Source organism: Lycorma delicatula, chromosome 6 (genome assembly GCF_047948215.1).
Source record: "Lycorma delicatula isolate Av1 chromosome 6, ASM4794821v1, whole genome shotgun sequence".
NCBI classification, from domain to species: Eukaryota; Metazoa; Arthropoda; class Insecta; order Hemiptera; family Fulgoridae; genus Lycorma; species Lycorma delicatula.
In genome coordinates this window covers 150,970,971-150,998,820 of record NC_134460.1, presented here as the reverse complement: position 1 = coordinate 150,998,820, position 27,850 = coordinate 150,970,971, and the positions used below count along the sequence as shown (strand labels likewise).

Below are 27,850 nucleotides of genomic sequence, written 5' to 3'. Positions count from 1 at the left end.
GAACGCTCTTGTTGTGACATCCCAATGAGAGAAGTAAGATTCATATTCCTCTTCTTTGTACTTTGCTTTATTATTTTAATACTTTTTTTGGCTTTTTTTTGCTTTAAAAGTAGTTTTTTGTAGTGTTTTATTTTTACTATTAAAAAAAATAATTTCAAGTACTTAATTCATTTTTTTCATTTTACAAGAAATCTTTCAAGAATTTAAAGAGTTATGAATTCTCTTAAGTTAAAATACCAGCCAAATAATTTTAGTAAAAACCATATTTTTTTGTTTTTATAACTAAAACTGCTTATTTTATCAAAACATGATTAGAGAGAATTAGAAACATTTTTTTATGTGTTGCTACATATGAAAATTGACAGTAAATGTAATGTTCTACTGCAAAAAATTATCATTTTTTTTATTCTTCCTCCCCCGTTAAAGAACTTCCATGCTAAAATTTCATTTTACCATTTACTGTTGTAAAGATCAGAATGTCTTCATTAGCAGTCAGCTTACAGGGAATTATCCAATTAATTTTATAAATTTTTATTAAGTTTAGTTTATAATTATTATTATTTATTTAAAATTAATTTTAAAAACTTCATTTATAACAAAATTTTTAGACAAAAAACAAGTTTTTTATAAATTTATATATGATTCAATTTATCATTCAGAAGGTAAATAAAATAGTTCAATAAATTTTTGTTGATTGGAAACACCCTTAATCCAGATCTGGTAACTTTGAATGATTGAACTATACTAAAAATTTTGTGCCAGAAATAATGAATGGTTTACTTGTTTATGTTGGTTTGAAAGTGGGTTAAAACCTTTGTTGTTGGTTGACATGTAAATGTTCTGCTTTAATAAAGTTTTACATATTTTCTGTTATTCTCCGCATGTTGACATTTATTCCAACTGCATAAATGCTTCATTCTCTTTACACTATTATTTTTGCTGCAAAAGTGTACAAAGATTTACCAGTGATAAAGATTATTTCTCTATTAACAAAACCAAGTCAAGTTGAAACTAAATAAAATTTAGTGGAAAAAAGGTTTTTTAAAAAGTATTCTTGTATTCTGTAAATTGATAAATAAATTATATACTTCTTTATTTTATACATTTAATATAATTTTACTTGAAAAAAAAATTGTTCAATGTTATTTGTAAATAAATTGCTCTAATTGTTGTATATGCATATTCAAAAAAAATATTTTTTGGATAATCGTAGCATGTGGTATTCATGAAACAAGCATCACAACACCCAACACTTTCTGAAAAAGTATTCAAGTTGAGTGGGTTAATGATTTTATCTTTTCAACTTTGATTTTTTAAATAATTTTTTTTTTAGATGTAAAGGAACTTTACTTTTAGATGTTACAGGGCCGTAACACAATCAATTTTCATACAATTCTTAATTAATGCTGTCTATAAAATTCACTTGTATTTATTGAGTTGACAGAAATTTATCTTGTTCATATCTGTGGTAGATAAACAAAATATACACGTGAAATCTGTTGAACTGGTAAGATATGAAACAGGTACTCACTATAACAATTTGTAACTTTACCAGATTTCATCACAGTGACTTAATATATAAAAAAAAAGATTCTTTATAGATTTATAAATATCTCTCTGGTCATGTTTTGATACATGGTTTTTGAATACCTTAAAAAAAAGGCTGCTTTATAGCTTAATTAGAGTAAATTGTAAAATTCTTAACTCATTGAATTCTTAGAGCTAAAAGTTTTTTAAGACTGCAAAAAGAATAATTTGATGTTATTTTGTTATATGAAAACATATTTTATTTTATTAACTGATTTCATTTTTAATTTTCAATTTAACCCTTTCATTGTTTGGTTGATTCTAACAAGACTCCTAAACTGTTGATCTGATTTCTTAAGGTTTAAACATTTTTAGTACGTTCTCATGGAACTTACAGAAAATCAGATATTATTTAACTGTAAATCAAATTTTGTTGATTATGCTTGCTTTTGTGAAATGTTGGATTTATATTTGTGGTGGTTGTTAAAATTTAGATGTTGATCCTCAAATTTCATTACCAACAAATGTATTAACATCTATTTTTTCTTGTCATTTAACTGATCCATTCTCTTTCTGAATCTTTTAATAACGGTAAATATTTTAATTCAAAAAATTTCATCTGATGTAGATGAATGAGTATTGCTGAAATCAGTATTACATTAGGAAAAAAAATTAAATAGAAGATGATCCAATTTATGGTTTACAACTTTTAGTGTTAGATGAAATTACTTCTTAATAAATAGGAAAAATTATCAGTAAAAACTATACTACAAAAAGCAAAAAAAAAAAGCATAATATTTTTAGCTGATAGAGATAGAGTAATCTCTGTATTTTACTTCAATATAAATAATGCAGAAACAATGTAGAAACCTTAGGTAGATTTGTTAAGAAACTGAGTCTTTGAGTTTTAAGTTTCCTTATATAGAGTTTAAAGTATATTACAAGTTCATGGCAGTCTGTTACATTTTATGCAAATAGGTATTTTTTTCAACGAGAGGCTTAACGAGTTATTCTATGGTTTTCAGATTTAGCTTGCCTTTATGTAATTATTTTTTAACGTTTAGATAAAAATTTATCCAGACTGAAATTTAATTGTAGTTTTATAGTACTTAATGTGCATATATGTATGCAGGTGTCAGTACATGATTGCTCTTACAATTTAATTAAAACTATTTGTAATTTTGTTTGTGTTGTGAATATAATAATATTTTACTGTTAGTATTTCTTATTAATAAACTGTAAATTGTTAAAGAAATTTAACTAGAGTACTATTATTGTTAACATTTATTATTTTTAATTAGCTAACATTTTTATGCAATCTGTTGAAAAATATTACCCTTTATATTTGTCTCTTACTGAATTCTGGTTTTATACTTATTAGTGAACTTATCAGATGCAATTTAGGAATCAGAAAATCCTGGTGCCATAAGAGAATATATTGAGGTATTCCTTAGGTAAACATTTATTGTAAATTAATACATGCACACATTACTTTTTTAATTTTGTTTTTTTATCATCACTCTTTACATATCTGTACTATACAAAATAGCCAAATTATACCACAGATGAATCCCTGTAATAACATTTCAAAACTGGTGGGATGTTGAGTTGGACCAACTTTACTTATAAAGACACTGAATAATATCCACCTTTGTTTCTTTGGAGTGTTTTTAGAGATGTGGATTAAACCATTTATAAAGATGTAATATATATATATATATATTTATATGAGAGTGCATCATTAATTAAAAGTTCTACAAATTTAATGCAAAAGTGTGAATAATTTGTTAAAATTTTACCTTTTACGTTGATTGGTACAAGCATATATAATAGTTCATATACTGGATGGTGCAAATATAAGTTCTTATCTAACTTTATAAACTTAAACTTTTATTATACAGTGTCTATTTTTTATTTAGAACAATTATCCAGATAATATATTTCATGAGGAGCTGGCAATACTGAGTAGACATATCAGCCAATTTAATTTTTTATGAAACTCCCACTTAAGAAAAATGATACTTAATTTCAAAAGTCAGGGTCACTACCCTACTGAGATTTAATACAGTCTTACTGTCTTTAAAAACTGCCTGCTAGCTGCTACTTTTGGATCCAGTGCAGTTACCCAAAAATTGCCATTGCATTCATCCAAGTAAGAAGGATTGAATGAATGATAAGGGAATAGAAATGGGATAATTAACTCCTAGTAACTTTCTCTGATTAGGGAATTTTACCATCCAGAATTTATCCACATTTAGAATTTTCTGTTTGCTTTTGTATATTGTTCAGATATAAATAAATATTTTAATTCATTGACTGTACATAATAAATAGTTATTGTAATTATTTGAGATATCAATTTAAGATGATTTAATTTTTTTCAGTACATATTTTCCTACCCAAGAAATTGATTCTTTTTTCTTAATTAAAATGTCATTGTTCCAAAGATTTTTGTGAACTTTATAATTAAAGTATTGTAATACATGATTATTGAAAAAATAATAATGTGGTACATTAGGTAATTGCAAAAAATGAAATTTGGAGGTATATTTTGTACATACAATATGCATTAGTGCACACTAATAAGTAAATAGCATTTCTCTGTATATAAATTAATAAGGCTTACATCCTTATAGAATGAAAATACAATTGCAAGTCACTGATCTTTCTTGGGTAGTTGTTTGAAATGATGACCTCTTTGAATTAGTATTTGCAATATTAATTTTGTAGTGCATTCTAGTATTTGGTTAACAAGTAATACTTTTGTGTTATGTGTTGCTCTAATGAATTTTACACCTTTTACCAGGCAATAATTAATAAGCTTCCTTCAGTTCCTTCAGTTAATATACTTAGTATTTGCAAAACAGAAGCAAAGAGAACAAGGACAAATCTTTTTTTTATTCTCTAACATATTACTTGAGTGTACATAGAAATTAATTTTTCAATCCCATTTATGGTACAGATTAATGTGTCCAAATAATGTGCTGGTTTTACATAAGTAAAAAATATACCCACTTTTAAATATTAATTAATAAAGATAAGAGAGATAATTCAACATTGAATTTAAAAGATAAATTTAGAGTTGATTACTGTTTTATCAGTAATCAAGATGATTTAAAAGAAAACTAATTCTTTAGTATCGTAAATAACAAAAGTCGTAAATAACAAAATTATCTACTTTACTGTTTTGAAACAGGCATGACTTCAAGCAGCATTTAATATTCCATTTTTACTTTTTTTTTTCTTTTAGTGAACTTAAAATATAATACAGATTCATGAATTTAACTTGTATGTGTTAGTATTTTAAATTTTACTTCCCTGTATGTTATCAGCAGAATGATGTAATCTATTTGACCTAATATAATAGTATGAAGAAAAAGAAAATTCTATGTAGAACAGCTATATATAAATTTGATAATGTAAATTCACAATTAACCACTTCCTAAAAATGATCGATCAGATTTTACCAGTGAAAATCTTAATGTAATTTCCACTTGATTTCATTAGGCTTGTTTAATGATCTTTTGCTTAAGAGTATTCTTTTTCTCTTCTACTTTGAGGTTCTGTTTCATTTAGCCATTCTGTGGTCAATCAGCATTCAGCTACGCGTTTATTGTTTTCAGCAACATTAGAAGTAATATAACTTTAATTTCACTTATTTTTATAGCATTATAACCAAAATCATATTTTTATATGTTGTAATTAATTTAACTTGTTGTTTCTTATTTTGCATGTCTGAATATCTGAGAATGTTTAACACTAATAAAATTTGGTCAGTGCACTCTGTCATAACATCACAAAACAAGACAGCAACGAGTAGAAGGCATGTTGTAGTAAAAAGGCATGTTGCCAGTCTGCAAGTTATGTCCAAGAATCAATGGATAAAAAATCATGGAAGTGTAGTTAAGTTTCAAGATCATATCCAAGCAAGTCCCCTCCTCTGTACTTAATAGTAGTTCAAGAGTTTAGGATATTTTTTTTTGTATCAGATCTTCACTTCATCTAGTATTCTATGAGATTTATTTATAATAGTGTTAAAGAAATAATAAATTTCACTTTTAGCAAAAGCAAATGTAGATATTTCTTTTTTTCTGCGTTTTTAATTTTGTTTTTTGTAAATGACGTTTTGCTTCCTTTAGTTGTTTTATTTTACATTTAATTTGCTGTATTTATCTTTTACTTTTTTTTATCAAGATGTAGTTAAAAATTCAATACCTAGGCAAAAATTTATTATTTTATAATAAATTGATAACCATGCTATTTTTATTAAACAAACAGATTAATTGTCGCAAAGCCATAGATAGAGTTCCTGTTTTACAGTGATTCTTGAGTACCTGAGATAATGATAACTATTCAGGCTCATATTCTGTATGTTTGAAAAAAATGATTAAAACCGGAATAGGTTTCCGATCAAGGTGAGATATAATTCAAAACATAAACAAATAACCATAAAATAAATACTGAATACATTAAAAGTATTAAACCATAATTTATCAAAACTGGACAAAAGATTGTGAGACCTTGACAATAGAGACAGACAAACACATTCATAGAACAGTGATTGTGCTTTAAGAATGACAGTAAGAATTACACTGGTCAACATGATTTTTGACTCATGAGTATCAATAGGTGTACTTAATGTAGTTTTTTATGCTGTTTTCAAATATGTATTCGGAATTTCTCCATCACCCATAGTTTTTTATTATTTTTTTTAAATATTTTAAAACATTTTTTCATTAATTTATCCATTGCCAAGTAAAAGCTCATAGAGCATTGTAAATATGATGGATCCAAATGAGGTAACTCAAAGGGTAGCATTGCTATTGTTGTACAGGTTCAGATGTGTATAGACATGTACAAAGACTATTTAGTGTACCATACATTCATCAAAACGATGCCAGTTGTGAGATAGTAGTGAACCAGTAAACACGTCATTGTGAATGCTTTGTGTCTGAGTTATTGTGTATTGCATATTTACAACTTTATTTCTTTTAATTATGCATTAGTTACAAAACGCCTAAAGTCTGTTTAAATCATCCTATATATGTGGTGAAGTGATGCTAAAGTGTCGAAGGCAAAACCTTATTCCATTAGTGAAAAGTGTTATGAACTTCATTTTGAGTGTAGAGTCGGGGACCAAACAAGGGCCTGGGTCCCACATATCTGTTGTTTTTCATGTTCTGGGCTTCTCACTGCATGTACAAATGGCACACACCACATGCCATTTGCTATCCCTTTGATTTGGAGGGAACCCAAAGATCACTCTTCTGACTGTTATTTATGCTTAACAAACATTAAAGGCATTACATTAAAATCAAAACATACAGTGCTATACCCTAACTTGCAATCTGCAATGAGATCAGTTCCACATTGTAAAAAATTGCCCTTACCAAAGCCTCCAGAACATGTGGCATTAGAGGAAGAGAGCTTAGAGTCTGATGGAAGTAAGGAAGAAAAAGAAACAGATTCTGGTGATACAACTTTTGAACAAAGCGGTTCATCTGAGCCTCATTTACTGACTCAAGAAAATCTGAACGATCTCATACACGATTTAAAGTTACCCAAAAAACAGTCTGAAATGCTTGCTTCCCAGCTAAAAGGATGGAATATTCTTCAAAAGAATACAAAGATATGTACGTATTGTAATTGTCATTCTGAATTTAAAGAGTATTTTTCTGAAGAAAATGGCTTAGTGTTTTGTAATGACATTTCTTCTCTTATGGAAACACTTTGTAATGAACATAACCCAACAGAACAGTGCTTGTTCATTGATTCCTCTAAAGTTAGTTTAAAAGCTTCTGCATAATGGCAATAAATTCCCATCTGTATCTGTGGCTCACTCGGCTAATATGAAAGAAACATATGGAAACTTTCAGTTTATATTGGAAAAGCTTCAATATGCAGTGTATAAATGGAATATCATGGTGATTTTAATGTAATTGCACTTATTCTTGGTCTGCAGCTTGATTACACAAAGTACTGTTGTTTTCTGTGTGAATAGAATAGTAGGGACAGAAACAACCATTTCATTAGAAAAGAATGGTCTAAATGAATGCTAATCACTCATTCCTGAAAGAAAAATGTGAAATATGACCTAATGTGTAATCCTAAAATTGTGTTTCTGCCTCAGTTATATATCATTAAGGATTAAAAACGAATCTTGTCAAGGTCATGGAAAATACACTTGGTTTCATGTACTGTAGAGTTTCCTAAAATTAGTGATGCAAAAATTTATAGAAGGAATATTTGTGGGTCCACAAATACGATTACTAATGCATGATGAAAAGTTTGAGGAACTATTGAATCCACTGAAGAAGCAGCTTGAAAAGCATTCAAAAATGTTACTCAGAGTCGATGAGCACAGGGAACACTTTTATCAGGGATTTCAGCTATGGAAAATAGCTGAACCAAGGCAAATGGAATCCTGATATGCTGACAGATTATATATGGTTGGACCATCATAGGGATGCTCCACAAGCGAAGTATAGCAGAAAATCATAATTTCTTACTTTGTACGTGAGTCACGTGTCTAAATGGAGAAAGTATTGCAATATTTGGAATTATAAAGTTTTCTCAGAAACTTTGCTTGATGGGGAAAAATTGATATCATATTTGAATTCAGGTGAAAAAAATATTATCAGAATCACATATTTTTCTTACCAAGACAAAAAAAAATTCTTTTTTGTTCCCCTGTGTTATCAGCAGTTAAGACATAAGCCAAGATGTTGATTTCATTAAAATTTTAGAATAATTCTTTGATACAGATATTATAATTATCTTACTGTGTTTGTCATTTAATTTGTACTTATTGTTATAATCTTCAAATCATACTTAAGAGCTGTTATTTTCCCCTGTTTGGCTCATTTCATAAAATTTGCTTACTGCTTTGTCACTTCATCACTTTTTGTGGAGGAAGTTTATATCCGAGTTTTTGGTACTTAATTATTATAATTGATTTTAATGTTTTGACTATTAGTTAATGTAATGTGGTGAAATTTATTCAAGATGAATTACTTTTTATAAATTTGAGGTTCATGGATCTTTATACCATAGACAGCTATGGTATAACTTAGATTTATTTGTAATTTTTATTTAGTCTCATTTTATTTTATTAGATGCTTGTGCTTTAGTTTATTTTTCATGTTATAATTTCTATATGTTATATTCTTTATTTTCAAGTTTATTTCATTACTAAATTTTACTTGCATCGTTAATATTCTCTTCTTTTATTATAATGGGTTAAATAAGTAATCTTTTGTAAATTTATAGTCTACTGTGGTTTACAATCTTCAAAGACGTGTTAGAAATCTAAGAGACCAATTACAGAGAAGAGATCTTCATTTAGATTTACTAAGAAGAAAAGTTACATTACATGAGGATAGTACTCGTATGCGATCACTTTTAGAAGCTGAACGTGATGATGCAAACCTTAGGTAATTTTAATTATTTATTGATAATAACAAGTTCTTTGGTTTCTTTTTTATAAAACAAGATAATATTCTAAAACATAATAATCTTAACAAAATAACTTAAATTCTTTTATGCTGTCTTTATTTTATTATTGCAAGATTTTTGCAGTTAAAAAAAAAAAGAAAAATCCTTACAATAAGCATAAATAAATAAATAAAGAATAGTATTTAAATTAAATAAACAATTAAATTGATTGCTACATAATTTAAAAAATATTGAAAAAATTTTCACCTGATCTGAGTAGTGTAAACTTTCTTTTAAAAGATTCAAAAAGTTGTAGAAAATAACAGCCTGGGTGTTGGGTACCACCTTGGACTATAGTGATTTGGACAATAGCATGTTTTTGCCACTCCTTGTTGGGGATAGCCAGCTACAATGTCTAGGGATGTCTGGTTACCCCTTATTTATTGACAACATTTATTGACAACTCCAGCACTTTAAAAATCAAATATCCTATACAGAGGCCTAGTAGTCAAGAAATGTTTGCCCCATTACACCTCACATAGTTCTGCTTCCTGAGAAGATAGTGGGCTCTGCTTGCTGGGAATTGAAAACCAGCATAGATTTTTTTAATTTCATGATTTAATAATCTGTACTACAGTCAGAGTTGATCTGTCTTGAGTTGAGTTGAGTAGTCAGTGGAATAAGAATTATCAGATCCCACTGAATTGAGGGTATAGCATGCAGAAAGGATATAACAAAGGATCGTCTTGTTTATTGTTATTGTAGCAAATGTTAATGTGTGGCTTCATTTGCTTAATTTGACAGTAATTTTTTTTTAATGAGTTTGATTAACTTGGTTTATCTTTCTCCATTATATTTAAAAACAAAAATTTTTTAGACATAGGTTGGCTTAGAATATTGATGCACCACAAAACAGCTGGTGTATAATGATTCTAACCTCAACTCCATTGGTGGATATAAGATTCCCTTGTGTTTTGATGTACTGCTTTTTGAAATGTTCAAGAAATAGTGAAATCATTGTGTTTGAGGAAGGTACGGTAAGTTAAATTCATTTTTTGGTAATTTTTAGGAATTTGACAACAAATAAAATAAAATAAAAATTTGATTTAATTAATGTAAAATAACAATAATTAACATTATTGAATTTAGTTTAAAAATTACTTTTGTTATTAATAAGCTGTATGTAATTCGTGTATTTAGCTTAAATTAGATGAGGTTAGTGAGTGAAGCAAGCATAGGTTATGTTTTGTTAGTTTTTTGTTGATATTTGTACCATTAGTCACTACACAGAATTATAACCAACTAACCTACGCTCACTTTTGCTTGCTAGCCTCGTCTAATTAATGTTAAATATACAAATTATATACAACAGTTGTAAATAAAAATGTGGCTGTAAATTCCAAAAATGTATCCACCTTTTCTGCAATTATTATTTTTTAAATAATTGTAAATGACACTAATGATAATTTTCATCTCAAACTGTTTAATGTGAGATATGTGGGACACAAATTACTGAGTCTCTTAAGCCAGTCAATTCTATTGTATTTTTGTATATTTATACCAAGTGATTCAAAAAGGGAATTCACAACTTTAAAAGCTTATAAAAATTTATTGAGATAACTTACAGAATCAGTTGAGCTCTCATTTCATAGAAAAACAAATTGCATTTGTCACCCAACATTCAGTTTGGTTAGATATGGCTTCTGTTTGTAATATGATACATCCCACCTGATTTGATTTCTATTTGAATTCATTCCAGACTGTTGCCAGCAAATCAGAAATTAATTCGAAGTTCTAGCTTAACAAGATCACAGGCAAAGGTGTTACACAAATTCATTCTTTTATGAAATACCACAAGAAAAAATCTAGCGGGATGAAATGTGGGTAGGGAGGTGTCATATAATTGGACCTTCACGATCAGTCCACCGATCTGGGAATCAAGTATCAAGAAAATCTCGGACTTGCAGGCCATAAGACTTACCTTATTGCTTAGGGCCATAGGAAAGAAGAAAAGCTTGTTATTTAAAGCTATTACTTAGGTTATTAATTGTATTAAAATGTAATAGCTAATGGTAATTAATTTATGACAATAGATTTTTAATTTCATTTCTTGTATTAATCATTTTTCTTTCTTTGTTGAATAGAGTAAAAAAGTTGAATAAACAGCTTGATAAACTTCAATTACAACTTGCAGAATCCAGGTCATTAAGTAGAGATTTAAAAGTTCAACTTACTGAAGCCTGTGATTACAAGGTAATAATAAAAAGTAAACACCTCATTGAATTTAATTTGTAAGTATTAAAATTTTCAGTAATTGATTTATGTTACTAATACCATAAAATGCATACAAGATATATTTCTTCAAGTGTTATCATGCCTTCGCCTTTATTATTAAAATTAATAAATTAATTATGCTTGGAAAGTGAAGGTTTAAGTTTGCTTTTTATTTATTGTCTTAAATCTGAATTTTTATATATAAAGAAATTTATTCAAGAGTAGTAGTTGATTTGGGATGTTAATATGTGGGGAATATTCCTGTAAACATAAGTTAGAAATTGCTTTGTTTTAGGAATGCAACTAGTGAAATATTTCACTCTGATCATTGCACCAAGAATAAAATTAAGGTATACTAAACAGTTCTTGGGATTCAAAATTAAAGGGCAAATTAGATGGATTTCATTTTTTTTGACCTGAAAAATTGAATAAAATGGATCCCAGAATTACATCTCTAGTCATTTTCAAGAAAACCTTTGCAGTCTAAAAAGTTTTATTTGAAAAAACCTTTTTTTGGTTTGTTGAAATTAATTTTGCTAAATTACAACCGATAAATAAAAATATAATAAATAAAAAAGCAAAACTTGTTGAAAACTCTATTCTGAGAAATTTTACATAAAATGAAAAGAAAACATTTGATGATAATGGAAAAATTGAAACCTTCAAAAATGGTAGGGTTATTCTTCTTTTGTAGAAACTGCTGATAGAAGGTGGTTTTTTTGCTCACTCCTACACAAGAGAAATGAGGAGCAAAACTATTTTTATTTATTTATTTTTTTATACAAATATGTTCATTTGAGTTGAGAACAACACTAAAATTTGTTAGGAACACTTTTCCAAGAAGGTTAACAGAATATTCAATTTACTGTCTCATCTTTTAAATCACTTATGATAGATGATGTAAATTCAGCAAAAGTGATAATTCCAACATTTTATACATAAAATGTATGTTGGATTGTTTTTAACCACCTCTAAAAGGGGGAAACTGGAATTAGAGTATATTTGATAATTTTCATTGATGTTGTGGTCTGATTGTCACCAAAACTCGAATTCAGTTGTGAAATTTTGTTTGGAAAGTAAATATTGGGGTAAGTAAATATTGAAATCTTGTAATAGGCAAAATAGGAAGGTGCACTCTAATTTTCATGGTTTCAGGAATTCCCTTTTATATTTTCACTCAGTGAGATAAATTAGTTAAAGGGGTTTTGCATTTTCAATTAATATTCTATAAGAGCTGGGAACATTCAATTGATATTTTTCTACTAATTGTTGAGGTACTAATTCTATGTGCATATAAAGAATAAGCCAACTAAATCGCTCATTACAATTTTTTAGCTTCAGCCATTTGTTGAATAGCTTGATTGTAAGAGTTAAATGAAGTTATTTAGGAAAGGAAAGAAAAATTAGTTTGGTTAACCATTTCCAAAGGATTATAAAAGAGATTTAAATTAAGCTTAACATTTGTTTATCCAAAAAACAAATAATTCAGCTAGTTGTAAGTGTAACATATTGTTAATTTACACTTATAAAATTTTGAATGTAAAATGGTGCATGCTTATATTGTTCTGATGTTTTTTTTTTAAATTATGTGAAAAGTTGTTTTTTTGAGCTGCAGTACAGTTTAACTAAGCAATCAAGTATGAGATAGCAAGTGTATTAAGTAGGTCAAATAATGTTTTATTCGAGAAGTGAAAGAAAAAAAAATATTTTTTTTCTTTCATTATATCACTTCATTCTATCACACTTTCTCGCATTCACTCTCTCTCTCTCTGCTTGCAGATGTGTGTGTGTGTGTGTGTGTGTGTGTGTGTGTGTGCGTGTGTGTGAGATAATGTATATGTACAGTATATTGTCAATTGACAATGTCTCTCTAACGGTAATGTCTCTCTATCACAATTTCTCGCATTCTCTCTCTCTCTCTCTCTCTCTGCTTGCGGATGTGTGTGTGTGTGTGTGTGTGTGTGTATGTGTGTGCGTGTGTGTGAGATAATGTCTATGTACAGTAAATTTGTCAATTGTCAATGTCCCTCTATCGGTAATGTCTCTCTATCACACTTTCTCACATTCTCTCTCTCTCTCCCTGCTTGCGGATGTGTGTGTGTGTGTGTGTCTGTGTGTGTGTGCGTGTGTGTGAGATAATGTATATGTACAGTAAATTTGTTAATTGTCAATGTATCTCTATCGGCAATGTCTCTCTATCACACTTTCTCGCATTCTTTCTCTCTCTCTCTCTATGCTTGCAGTTGTGTGTGTGTGTGTGTGTGTGCGTGTGTGTGAGATAATGTATATGTACAGTAAATTGTCAATTGTCAAAGTCTCTCTAACGGTAATGTTGCTCTATCACACTTTCTCACATTATCTCTCTCTCTCTCTCTCTGCTTGCGGATGTGTGTGTGTGTGTGTGTGTGTGTGTGTGTGTGTGTGTGTGTGTGTGTGTGTGTGTGTTGTGTGTGCGTGTGTGTGAGATAATGTATATGTACAGTAAATTGTCAATTGTCAATGTCCCTCTATCGGTAATGTCACTCTATCACACTTTCTCGAATTCTCAATCTCTCTCTCTCTCTGCTTGCGGATGTGTGTGTGTGTGTGTGTGTGTGTGTGTGTGTGTGTGTGTGTGTGTGTGTGTGTGTGTGTGTGAGATAATGTATATGTACAGTAAATTGTCAATTGTCAATGTCTCTCTAACGGTAATGTCTCTGTATCACACTTTCTCGCATTCTCTCTCTCTCTCTCTGCTTGCGGATGAGTGTGTGTTTGTGTGTGTGCGTGTGTGTGAGATAATGTATATGTACGGTAAATTGTCATTTGTCAATGTCTCTCTAACGGTAATGTCATTCTATCACACTTTCTCGCATTCACTCTCTCTCTCTCTCTGCTTGTGGATGTGTGTGTGTGTGTGTGTGTGTGTGTGTGTGTGTGCGTATGTGTGAGATAATGTATATGTACAGTAAATTGTCAATTGTCAATGTCACTCTAACGGTAATGTCTCTCTATCACACTTTCTCGCATTCTCTCTCTCTCTCTCTGCTTGCGCATGTGTGTGTGTGTGTGTGTGTGTGTGTGTGTGTGTGTGGGTGTGTGTGTGTGTGTGTGTGTGTGTGTGTGTGTGTGCGTGTGTGTGAGATAATGTATATGTACAGTAAATTGTCAGTTGTCAATGTATCTCTATCGGAACACGCTTATCATATTGCGCATTATCATATAGAACAGTCGCTTTAATATTGGAGGGACAGGTAGAAGGGAAACATTGAGCAGGCAGGTAACATTTGGAATATGTAAAACAAATTATTAGGGATGCAAGATGTAGGGGGTATACCGAAGTGAAGCGACTGGCACTAGATAAATAATCTTATTAGATAGATAATCAAACCAATCAAACGATTGAAGACAAAAAAAATTTTTATTAAAACAATTCGGTCATTAATCTTTCATGTGGTTGTACTGTACTGTAAGTGCAATGGCAATGTCAAACAAATTTGTTTGTTTGGTGTTCTCACAACAGTGTTGAAATGAGTAAAGCTCTGCCTTCCCCCTCCATTTACTTTTAGATGTAGTTTGCAATGAGGATAAGTTTTAAATATTTGCACTATATTATATTTTATTTGAGTACCTACTCAAATAGAAAGATGATAAATAAAAATAAATGAAGCTGTACAAGGTGAAGATAAATAAATAGACTTAAATAATTACCTGTACGTTTTTATAACATGTTCATTATTATTATTATTATTAAATATTTTCAAACAAATTTGTGTTGTAATTTAACAAATATTGTTTGATATTCTGATTAAATTATAATATGAACACAAAAAAATTAAAGCATAAACCATGGAAGCAAAATGAACTGTTCTGGCATTTGCCTTACAACCAAGGGAAACCATGGTAAAACGTTGGTCAGAACATGAAAAATATTTTAAAACATTCACCTTTACAAAAAAATAAACGTTACAATCAGAAATAATTATAAGTTCTTCCAATTATATTGCATTCTGAAATGACATCAGTTAAAGAAAACTGTCTTTTTTTAACATATTCTTGTCAAGAAGGAGTTTACACATTCATGATTATAAATATAAATAAGAACAAACCCTTGTTTTGTTATACAAGAAATTAAGTTTCATTACCTTTACATATTATTTGTTGGGCAACATGAAAGTTTTTCTTCATAATATTTGTAATTAACACTTTAAATATTTTTAGTTTCTTTTGTAAAAGAAATAACAATTAATGTAATTACATAAATAAATAGTATAAAAATTAATAAAAGTAAATAAGTTAATAATAGTTTTTCAGTAATAAAGTATTTCTTAATATAAATTTAACACACAACAAAATCAGAAAGAAATTAACCAAATAAATATAAAAAAGTATTGTTCCTGCAATAATAATTAACAATATTACTTTCAATGGAGAAAGAAAGATTAATTTTATATAATATAAAACTAAGTATTATAATCTTAATGAAAGATTTCTCCACAATATTTCCAAATAAGGATTTATAACATTATAATACATTTAATAGTGAAACAAAACATAAATTAAGATATTTTTTCTTTTTACTAGGAACACTGACTTTCTGTATTAATTTTAACAATTATTTACCAATAATTTTATGTTTAAATAATTTCCTAATGTTGTTGTGTACAATTATGTTAGGTCAAGTAATTTTCAATATATCAAAAACAGTATTCGAAAGAATCAATATTTTCAAATATTAATAATATTACTGTATTATGACTCACTCGAATTTACACAGTATTCTTAAATTAATGCATCTTCTTAAGTTAGTTATTTTGTAAATGGTTTTTATATTGTAAACGCTTGTAAACAGCGTTTTAGTTAATCATTAAGATCTTTGATATTTACAGACTGATGAAGGTAACAAAAATAATCATAATTTGATGAAGTTTACAACTGTGATAGGGAACAACTTAACAGATAAATCATGATGATCCCACATTTGATGAAATCTGCAAAAATATATAAATAGGCATTTAAATACCTGCATTACAAAAATAAATAAACCTAATGCATAATGTGTCCATCATTTCCCTAAGAAATGGAGCGGTCATGGAGGTTCATATTCCTGGCCACCAAGATCACCTGATCTAAAACCTTTTAGATCTTTTTGCGTCTGGGGATGGGTGAAAAATATTGTACAAAAAACAAAAATACATTCTCGTGAGGAATTAATTGTTCGCATTATGGATGCTGCTGACATACTTAAGGATAGCCCTGAAGAACTATAAAGAGCTACAAGAGCAGTACAGAAGCAAGCCAAGAAATGTTTTGAAGCTGCTGGGTTTTATTTAATATTTTAATAAACTAGTAGGTAAAATCTACTGTACTGTTTAAATTTTTTTGTTTTGTTCAGAATTAAATTCTCTACAAGTTTTATTTAAAGGTTTTAGGTGTTTATTACCCATTTAACAAAGTTATTGTACATCAAACATAAAAACGGGTTTTTTACTGTAATTCATTGATTTTCATCACAGATTACTTAAAAACTACTGTAGATACAGTTTTGGTAGGTATTGTATTCAATTTTTAAGGTAAAAATCCATAGCAATCACTAATTCTGCCCCCTAATTAATGCCCAAAAAATTTCAGAATGACCTCTTTCACCGAGGTTGCTGAAATCTTGAGTGAAATCTGTCATTAGCCGTTACTCACAAACGAAGCATTTAAGGGTGTATGTTTATTTGAACTTTTTCCATTAATTTCACATGTGGAATATGTTACAAAAATCCTGGTTGAACTTTGTTATACACTCTGTATATAACTTGATTTCAATTTCTTTTTATACAGTTTTGCTAACAGGAATCACAGTCAGGGATTACTTCAGAGGATGATATGTATGAGTGTAAATGAAGTGTAGTCTAGTACAGTTTTAGGTCGACCATTTCTGAGATGTGTGGGTAATTGAAACCCAACCACCAAAGAACATCGTTATCCACGGTACCGATATCGGTACCGACACCGATTCAGATACCGGTATCGTTACCGATAACAGTATCGATAAGGTACCGTTAACCAGATAACGGTACCGTTAACCAGATAACGGTACCGTTATCTGGTTAGCGTTGATAACGGTATTTTTTATACCTTTTTTCTAATATTCAAATCTGTGTTAAAGTAACTGCCTTTACTAGGATTTGAATGTTGGAAAACTCGCGGCTTCGAAATCAGCTGATTTGTGAAGACGCGCGTTCGCCGCTAGACCAACCCAGGGGGTGTAATATCAATTTCAAAAAAAATAAAAATGATGTATTTAAAGTTCTATTACTTTTTAAGTTAAATATTTCAAAAAATTTAAATTTTATAAACAATAGCGATTCTACTAAAATAATAAACCCCAAATAAATAAATATCTTAGACAAGTTGGCTATAGTTTAAAACGTGAAAAGTGCCGGCCAGAATATATGTGTAGGTGCAACCGTTCTTTTTCTTTTAGAGCTAAAGAACAATAATAGTATAAAGAAAAATTGTTTCGATAAATCCAATCATGCTAATCACATTTTATAGAATGAACATAATTACAGATAATTATTATAAAAATAATTACAAATAATTTTATTAAAATATTAGATTTTTCCACAGATTATTATAAAACAAGCAATATCCAAAAATTTTATACATATTGTAATAATAATAAATTAATAAAGCAATATATCAGATTTGAAGATGATTTTCTATTTAAATTAATAATTATCACGATGCCTAACTTATTTCCTTCCAACAAGGAAGACTGTTGTTAGGTTATTAATAGTTAATAAATTTTATTTAAGTTTTTAATTTTTTAAAAGTACAAAAAAATTACTCTTGAGGATTGTCAAATGGCCTAAAGCCCTAGGGATAAAATATAAATTGTTGGTAAGGTTGATTTTTTTAAATATTATAACGAATTATTTAACCTAACTTGCGACTTTATTCTGATCGGAACAAATTACAAAATTTGAAAAAAATTATAATATTTTCAGAGACATGAAATGATATTTATGTAAATAGATTAATAATAAAATATTAGTATAAAATAATTAACAGTTAAGAAATCGTTCCTGAAAATCATTTCGAACATATACACTTATATCTGTACTTGTTGAAGTGCCTGCAGGTAAATCATATGTTAGTATTTTTTTTAATTCATCAACAGAACAATATATTATCTTTAAAACTAAATCTTTTAATTGTAAAATAAGCCAATGGTTAACTGATTATACAGTGTCCCGTTTCATAAAGTATGCCTCTGTATTGATCTGAAAGCACTTCTTTTGTCCTAAAAGATTATGTTTTTAAAAAGCCCACAAATTGGAGTTTACACATTATATGAGAAAATATTTAGGCATGAAAGTAATCGATAATGATTACTAGCTCAATGTTTTTATAAAGATGCTTCAGAGTAAAACTACTCCATTTTGGTAAACAAAATATCAGTTTTATCATCCCACAAGAATTTATTAAATAAAAAACCCAGAGGTTATCTTTTGTGGACAACAAAGATACTATCAATATCATTAATGGGATTTTTGGTCACACAATCTGCAATATTATGTCTACCCGAGAAGCACAATGTTTTATCCATATTTTAAGTTACGTTGTTACAATCCATCCAGTGAAAATGTTTTTAAACTGCAACTGTTAAGTTTCAATCCATTTTTATTTATTATCCTTAGAAATAGATACAGTTGTGTCATCTGTGAAAAGAGTTGGAATGAACGGCTAAAGATTTTAAGGCAGATCATTAATAAACATAAGAAAGCAAAAACGTTTCCCTGAGGCCCTCCTCATTGTACATCTTGAAGCGAGGACCTAAATTTACAGGTGTGTTCTTGTCAAATGATAAAATTTCTACTACTTGTTCAGAATTTGTAATGTACGACTTGAAAAGTTTCTTTTCAGATACCGATACCACAGCTACTAAGTTGTTTTATCGGTATAAATAAATGTTTTACAAATATTTCATAAAATTGAAAATGAAATTTTTTTATCTTAAAGAATTTAAAATATTTTCCAAAAACTGGTTAATGGCTACGGCTTGGTAGACGTGTTTGCTAATGGTAATATAAAAATTAGATTACCTTATCAATATTATAGTGCACTTGCTATTAAGCTGTCTCGTCAGTGCACTGCACAATAATATCTATAAGAATAAACATTGCAATATAAGTATATACTTTCTTTTATTTATCATGCATTTGAGTAAGATATTTTAAGTACGTTATAATACGCATCTTACTCTGATTGAGTAGCATTTGGGTAGATAATGCAGAACATACTTTAAGAATCGATTCAGTGTATGAAAAACAATAAAAGTACATTTATTGCCATCAAAAGTTCCATCTATCTATATTATCTGTTCCATTATTGTTTTTTTTTTTAAATCTATTTCTCAGTAAGTTTTGCGGTATCTTGATAATATTTGATATACTTATTAAATTTTCTGATAAACTAGTAATTGTGTGACATAAAGCTTCATTTTGTAATAAATTTAACAATAAATTAAGCTCTAAAAAGAGAGAATAACTATAGTGAAATTAAATTAAATTGTAAAATGGAATTATTGTTTGCAATAGGTATTGTATTGTAATTTACATATAAATTTATAGTAAAAATATTTTAAAAGTTACAACCACCACATCCTTGTTTTTTTTTCTGTTTTTGTTTTCTTTTTGTTCACAAAAATTATTTGAAGGTAAAATGAAAAATAATAAATTTGTAAAGTGAACAATTTAAAATACTACTAAGAACAAAGTAATGCTACTTAATAACAGAATGATCTCTGAAACAAATGTTAGATTTGAAGGTGTAATAAATCATGAAAGTGTATTTTATATGATATTGCTGAGAATAGATTGGAAGAGACAAATTATGTCGATGGTAGGCTACATCGAAAGCAGCTGGAAGGTGAGTTCATTTTTTTTTAGAAATTATGGTTTGATAACAGAAACTTTTCCACCAACTGTACTTCTCCTGAACAACATTGCAAAATGACAAAAGTTTGATTTAAAATACAATTTTTCTTTACTAGTCAATAAATAAACTGCCATGATTACATTAATTTTCAATGATTATCTCTTCATCTCATATGTACTATTAAATTATATTTTTTAGTTTAACTATTATGAATTTTATTATCACAAAATGACATCATTTATTAAGATATAATTTTAAGTTAAGGCAGAGTAAGTGCAGGTACACAAAGTTTTAGTGGATAACAAAGTAAATTATTTACTACTATAATTTACAGGTAAGTTGCAATTAAAAATCACACCTGAAAGTGAATTAATGATTTAAAGGGTTTTTGTCTCTGTGAGCTTTATTCTCTTAACACTTATTAAAAAAAAATAAAATATAAGTGATCTTTGTATGGTTTGAAAATTATAATATAGCAGATTTTGTAAATTCTGCAAAAGAATATCAGTGGTTATAAATATCATTTCCCAACAGTGAAAGTGGAGATGTCACTCTTACCCCAAAAAACATAAAAAACTTTCCTTAATATGCTTCATTTCTTTTATGAAGTAATTTGAAAGACAACCTGGAACTTTAGATGTTATCCAAATTAATCGCTTCATTACTAATATTGTATTGATTATAAAGACAAATTGTTATTCATACAATGGAATTTAATTACATTCATAAGCCTTTACATAGAGTTAAGCCTTTAAATATTATAATATCGAATCAAGAATCGATGAGTTAATCCCAAGTTTTCCTAATTTTTTTAATGTTTTCTCTCAACTTAAAAAAACCTATGGAACTTTTTTTCTTTTTGCTAGAGCCCTTCTAGTCTTTCCTTACACATGTCTTCCCCTTTGTAAGAGCTGCTGGACATTCTTAAATGTACATTGATGTTACCGCTTGCTACATAAAATTTTTAATGGTTTTTACTTATTGCATTGCACGTTTTATATATTGTAATAAATAAATTGAAAACTCACAGATTACTGTTTCCTCTCCAATCTAATTTGATGAAAATGACAATTCTATTTATGCTAAATTCTGGGATAAAAGTCCTCCATCTGACATTGCTGAAAAAGAAAACTTACCAATTTAGTTATTATTAAATTACAAATAAGTAACAAAGTCTATAAGTTGTATTGGTATAATTTTTTTGTTTAATGATATTTAGTTAACACAAAATTCAATTCACCTTAAAATTATAAAATTTAACTTTATGCTTTTTGTTATGAAGAAATTTGGTGAATTAAATTATAAGAAGTGTAAATTAATTCATCAAGACATCTAAGTTTAGTCTGTTGTGCTTTTAATATAATAATTTGCCTGCGATATAAGTCTCATAAGCAGACAGATATCACTCTGTTAAGGGGCGATTAAGAAAGTAGCTATTGCCTCAGCCTAAGAGATAAATCCAGAATTTTATCCAAGACAAACCTCAAAGATGTAATCGATATTCATGGAATCTATTTGACGAATAAGGGATTCCAATCGACTCAAGGAATCTAGTTCACAATAATTAATATTTTTATGTCTCTGAAGCAGTCATAACTCAACAGTTAACCTGACATGAACACATATCTATTTCCAAAAAAACGCTGAGCCAATCTTAATAAAAACTGAACATCAATAGTTAGGCTTTCTGAGGAAAATGGATATTTTAATGGTTTTCCTGATGGCTTTCCCACAAAAATTATTGCATACCAGCATGAATCTGACTAAACTATAGCTGATATTCAGCCCTGAAATTGGTCCTTTCACTCTGTTCATCACATTGACTGATTGTATAGTGTCATCGTAAATTTAAAGAAATCAACTTTATATGGTATCACTTGTATCTCGCATGACTTGTATAGCACAGAATTCACAGATCAGGAATTTACAATGTAATGACTTGTTCAACCACTCCTTCAATCTATTTAGTGCTGGTAAAGGAGCAATTGATGAAAGATATGATATTGCTGTTTCCAACTGTGAGATTTGTTTTGCAATTCATTTTTTGTGAGCAAACTTACAGTTAAACTAAAATCTGTAGATTATAATCTAATGATTATACTAATATTATGAGTGACATAGTCATGGTGCCAGAAAATCATGAAGAACAGCTGAATATTGATTTGTAATCAAGAATTACCTTAAACCTGATTGATATTTAAATATTTATTTTAAAAAACGATAGAGGAACCGGAACTGTTATGATAATTTTTTTTTATTTCTAGTTACTTAGGAAGAAATTTTACTTTGAAAAAATAAATCAATAAAATAATTATAATCAGATATATATATGTCATTTGCCGTAAACAAAAGATTGAATGCGACAAGATACGAGATGCATGTCCCACAAAATAGCATTGGCATTCTCAAGAAAAAAGCATTTCATGCCGGGCTTAGTAAGGAAAGTGAGGACTGAAACAATTGCCCATCATCTTCTACACAGAGTAGGCCAAGCCCACTAAAACGCAGAAAATCTTTCAGCTCTACAAGCAACACCTTCACTCCGTTCACCACTGGGACTGGTCGTGTATGAAAATCATTATTCTTAATGAAATAGAAAGAAATTGTACCTCTTACCTCTTTTGTGCTTTATATGCATCAGTACATTGTGGTTGCGACAGATTATGTAATTCAATAACTGAAGATAAGACTTCTGCTAGGTCAAAGAAAATTATTCACGAAATGTACCTCACAGTTGGGAACAGTAACATCATGTGTTTCATCGACTACTCTTTTACCTATTACCTATTAAATGAATGAACATGTAATTAGATTACGCATAGCTGATTGGTGTTAGCACATTATATACTTTGCTTCTACTTACTAAAAATGTAATTAATTCTTGTATTCTAATATCATTGTAGATGTAAAATAGTTAATAAAAATTATTTGTTTTAAATAATTAAAACATTTCTCCTGACATTAGGTATTCGTGTGTGATCCTCGTATGTCACAACCGTAACCGGCAGAGGACAACTTCCTCACGACGAGAGTTTCTGCAAGAGGAGCCCCATGGCAACACTTAATCCGTTGGAGTTTATTATCGACGGTAGCCGTCCAGTCACTTTGCCACCTCACTCGCAGTGATTGTTTTATATGATTGATAAAATCAAAGGTACTAACTCGGGTGGTGAAAGGAGGAATACATGCTTCCTTGGCAGCAGAATCTGTTCTTTCGTTACCTAGAATTCCAACGTGGCTGGGGATCCAGCAAAAACCTACCTCCCTGTTGCGTTTATTTAACTCAGGGATTTTATCATAAATGTCAATGACAGGATGTTTGGAATAAAGGTTTTCCAATGTCTGGAGAGCACTGTACGAGTCACTGCAAATAAGAATGCTCCTATATTTAGGGCCAACGATATTTAGAGCCCTATCCACAGCGAGTAGTTCTGCGGTGAACACACTCGTAACACCGGGTAGGCCAAACATATAGGACTGTTCATTGATAACAAAAGCACAACCAACGTTACCGCCATGCTTCGACCCATCAGTATATATCCCCACGCCTGGGTTCAACTTGGCGAGGAGAAACTGAAACATCTGCCAAAAAACAATAGGTGGTGTGGAACGCTTATATTATGTTGTAAGATCAAACGTAAAATTTACATGGTGTATTCTCCACGGGGGGTTCGAGCACGGACATGATGGAAAGAACGAGGGAGAGTTAACACTCATATGCTGCAGCAGACGTCGTGTACGGACACCCACAGGCGCAGTACAACGTGGACGGTCCTCATACTCCCTCATATTAGGATTCTTAAGAACTGGGTCAAAAGCTGGGTGATTCGGCTGTCCGCTGAGACAGCCAAATCATACAGACATCTGTTGTTGCCTACTACAGAGCTTAAAATTATATTCAGTCAAAACTTCAATTGTCTATACTGTGTGTTGTGTTCACACAGTTATTAGTGTTTTGCTATATTTTCATAAATTCTTTATAATACTGAAGAGATTTTTTTCTCATTTTTATTTGCTACATGGCCTCTAAAAAGTTGATGGATGCTCAAATCATCCAGACAATTATTGTTACATTAGAGGTAAATGTACGCATAAATCTCAAAGAAAAACTTATTTCTGGATTGCGCACTCAGGGATCAAGATAAAATCTGGGTGCCTCGTGTTATTTTTATATGATGCTCAGTAACTGAACGGTTCAACAGGAAATGACGAGCCCTGTTATTTATCATGCATTAGCTGCATGGAAGTCCTTCAGAGACATTTTTGGTGTTTTTTAGGCAACAGAAAAGATGAAAACTATGTTTATGGTTAATAAGCTGTTAAAAAACTACAAATATTTAGTACGTAGGATGTCATTAAAGATTCATTTCCTACAGTCTCACCTAGACTTTTTTCCTGAAAATTTGTGCTCTGTCAGTGATGAGCAAGGAGACCATTTCCGTCAGCATCACTACCAAGGAAGATGGGACGCTAGAATGATTGATGACTGTTGTTGGTTTTATTTAGAGAAACTGATAAAACATCGTATAAGCGAGAAAACATTTGTAAACTTATTTTAAAAACTTAGTTCCAATGATTTAATCGTTTAAAAACTCTATTGAATATATTTCAATTCATCTGTATTTGAATAACAAAAACTTAGCTGATTTGAACAAATTATAAATGAATACATAAAAATAATAACTTTTTTGAAATATTGGTATGGCACTGATTATGCATTTATTGGTAAATAAATCGTATGTATTTAAAAATGCAATGTATTACACAAAATTTTATAAGTTTTGAATTCAGCACCCAATATTTGTTAAAATACCATGCCCAATTCTAGATGTGATTTTTATATTTTGCTGCGTTTTAAAAATTCTATTAGACATTTACAGTACTTACTTTTTATTCAATCCAGATTTGAAACTACGGTTGATAGTCACTTTAACTAAAATTTTCTTTTATCTTCCATAACCATTTTCCGCTTTCAATATTATATTTGAGAATCAGTAACCATTTTTTTTTGTCACAGCTTCCATGAATTTAAAAGTACTCCCAGTACAGCACCTACAACTCAAAATCACTTGGCAAAAAGATTAGTAATGCACTTAATATGAACTGTTAATTTTTTTTTTTTTTTTTTTTGTTTTGCGTAGGAGGAGGAAAAGCTCTACCAGCCACCGTCTGCGCCCGCAACAGACGGTAGTGTCGGGCTCTCACCGACTAAAAACCTCCCCCTTAGGGAGGAGGACCCTATTAGGGATTGGGATCGTGGACGCGACTTAACTAATAATAAAATAATATCTACGTTGTACCTGAAAAAAAATACACAGCATATACAAAATTTAAATCTATTTTCATAAAACTTAATTTACACTGCTTATCTAAGTAATTTTAATGTAAAATTTACGTTGAACCTGAAACAGAAACATACACAAAAATAGACATAAAAATTTCCTACAGGAAAGTTCCTATCAGGGGACCCTACTGGGACTAGGCATTGGGATCGCGGACGCGACTTAACTAATAATAAAATAATATCTACATTGTACCTGAAAAAACATACACAGCATATACAAAATTTATATCTATTTTCATAAAACTTAATTTACACTGCTTATCTAAGTAATTTTAATGTAAAATTTACGTTGAACCTGAAACAGAAACATACACAAAAATAGACATAAAAATTTCCTACAGGAAAGTTCCTATCAGGGGACCCTACTGGGACTAGGCATTGGGATCGCGGACGCGACTTAACTAATAATAAAATAATATCTACATTGTACCTGAAAAAACATACACAGCATATACAAAATTTATATCTATTTTCATAAAACTTAATTTACACTGCTTATATAAGTAATTTTAATGTAAAATTTATGTTGAACCTGAAATAGAAACATGCACAAAAATAGACATAAAAAATTCCCTAAAGGAAAGTTCCTATCAGGGGACCCTACTGGGACTAGGCACCTACCGCGATTTTATAAGAATATTATACTATCAACTTAAAAACTACACAACTTATTTTTAACATGAAAATTTATAATATTAAACAATAATAACAAAAGTAAGTACCTTTAGTAGAAAATTATCCTACAATAAAAGGGAGTACCACAATGTAAGGAGGGCCACTTACATGGCAGCTCTCCCTTAGAATATTAAATGAACCGTTGAGTTACCTGAAACAAAAGAAAATAAGACAAATTCAATTAGCGGTTGTGAAATTAAATAGTTTTGTTTTAGTTATTTAATTCATTTCATGTATGATAGCACTTAACTTTTTCTAACAAAAATATTTATTAGGAATGATTAGGTGGTCCATTTTTACTTCTTAAATATTTAACCTGAGGTACAAGTATTTATATAGACATTTTTTACAGAAATAGAATCACTAGCTAGGTAGGTACACAAGAAAAGCTATACCTTCTTCCAGACTAGATAGATACAAAGAACACTGAATTTTTTACGGACCCCGCATCGGGTAGATATCCATTGAGAAATCATTGAAAAACACCCTTTTAATAGATCAAGGTAGAAGAAAATAAAGGAAAAAAGTTGAAGTTAGAAGGTGAGAAAGGAAGATTGCTAAACAAGACAACTCGCTCAAAAAAATTCTAAGCCCCTTTTAAGGCAGCAAGGATTCCTCTCGTACAAGATCAGAGCGCTTTACCAAGAATAAATGCAAAAACATTATTCTGAATTAAGGTTCACTGATGTAGATGGTAACAAATCTATATCGCATCCAGGAATGTGTGTTATATGAACCTACTTGGCCGAGCTAAAATTTTCAGCTAAGAATAATGTTGAATGGTAACAAAAATCGATACAGGATATCGGTATACCACCTGATCCTTTTACTAATTTTTATATTATTTTTTTAAAATCATATTTAATATTTTTATAGAATGAAATGCATCATTTATTTTCTTATTATTTTTTACAATTTTATATAGGTTTCCACTTGCTTTGATTGCTCTGGTATTTAAAATTCATGAAATATTTATGTGCCATCTACTTTATAAGTATATTCAAAAAATTTTGACAAAGAGGTGCAAGCATGGTTTCATTAAATTTTCAAGCCCCCGTCAGGCAAGAGATTCATTGTCAAAGCAATTAAAACAATAAAGGACTAAACAGAATTTCCATTATCAAAAACAAAAAAAACTTGTGAAATCACTTCTAAATTTTTACACAGTATATTTTCTATTAAAATAATACGTTAAATGAAGATATTGCTTTGTTTCATCTATCAAAACCCATTCTCTATCTGTAAACATATATAAAATTCATTTTTATTATAATTAAGGAGGTATCTAAGTGAAAAGATGACTGTCACGACAATAATTTGATTCTTATTTCATTTATTTTACACATGAAATCAAACAAAATCAGTGGCTTTTCATGGCTATTCTTTACATTATAAAAGAATAATTGTCTTCTACAAAAAGAATAATTGAGTTAAATTATAAGTACATGTTGCATTTCAATTTTATTAACAATGATGAAAAAAAATCAAATGATGTACAGTTGTTAACTGATAAATACTCAAAATATTCTTGAAATATTGTAAGCCAAGAAATGTACATAATAAGTTATTAAGTTTAATTGCTGTAACAAAATTCATAAAAATTTGTATATACATATATATATATAAAATTTAACATTATATGAAATTTAAATCACCTAAACACAGTAATTAGATTATTTATACT

General features: G+C 29.4%; 1 long non-coding RNA gene across 1 annotated transcript; it reads left to right on the top strand.

Annotated features, from left to right (window-relative positions):
* Positions 1 to 17,964: 17,964 nt before the first annotated feature.
* LOC142327025 (uncharacterized) lies at positions 17,965 to 27,316 on the top strand. The gene is made up of 3 exons (XR_012756894.1): positions 17,965 to 18,107; positions 19,927 to 20,138; positions 27,092 to 27,316. It is a non-coding gene; the product is annotated as an uncharacterized LOC142327025 (long non-coding RNA).
* Positions 27,317 to 27,850: the final 534 nt, after the last annotated feature.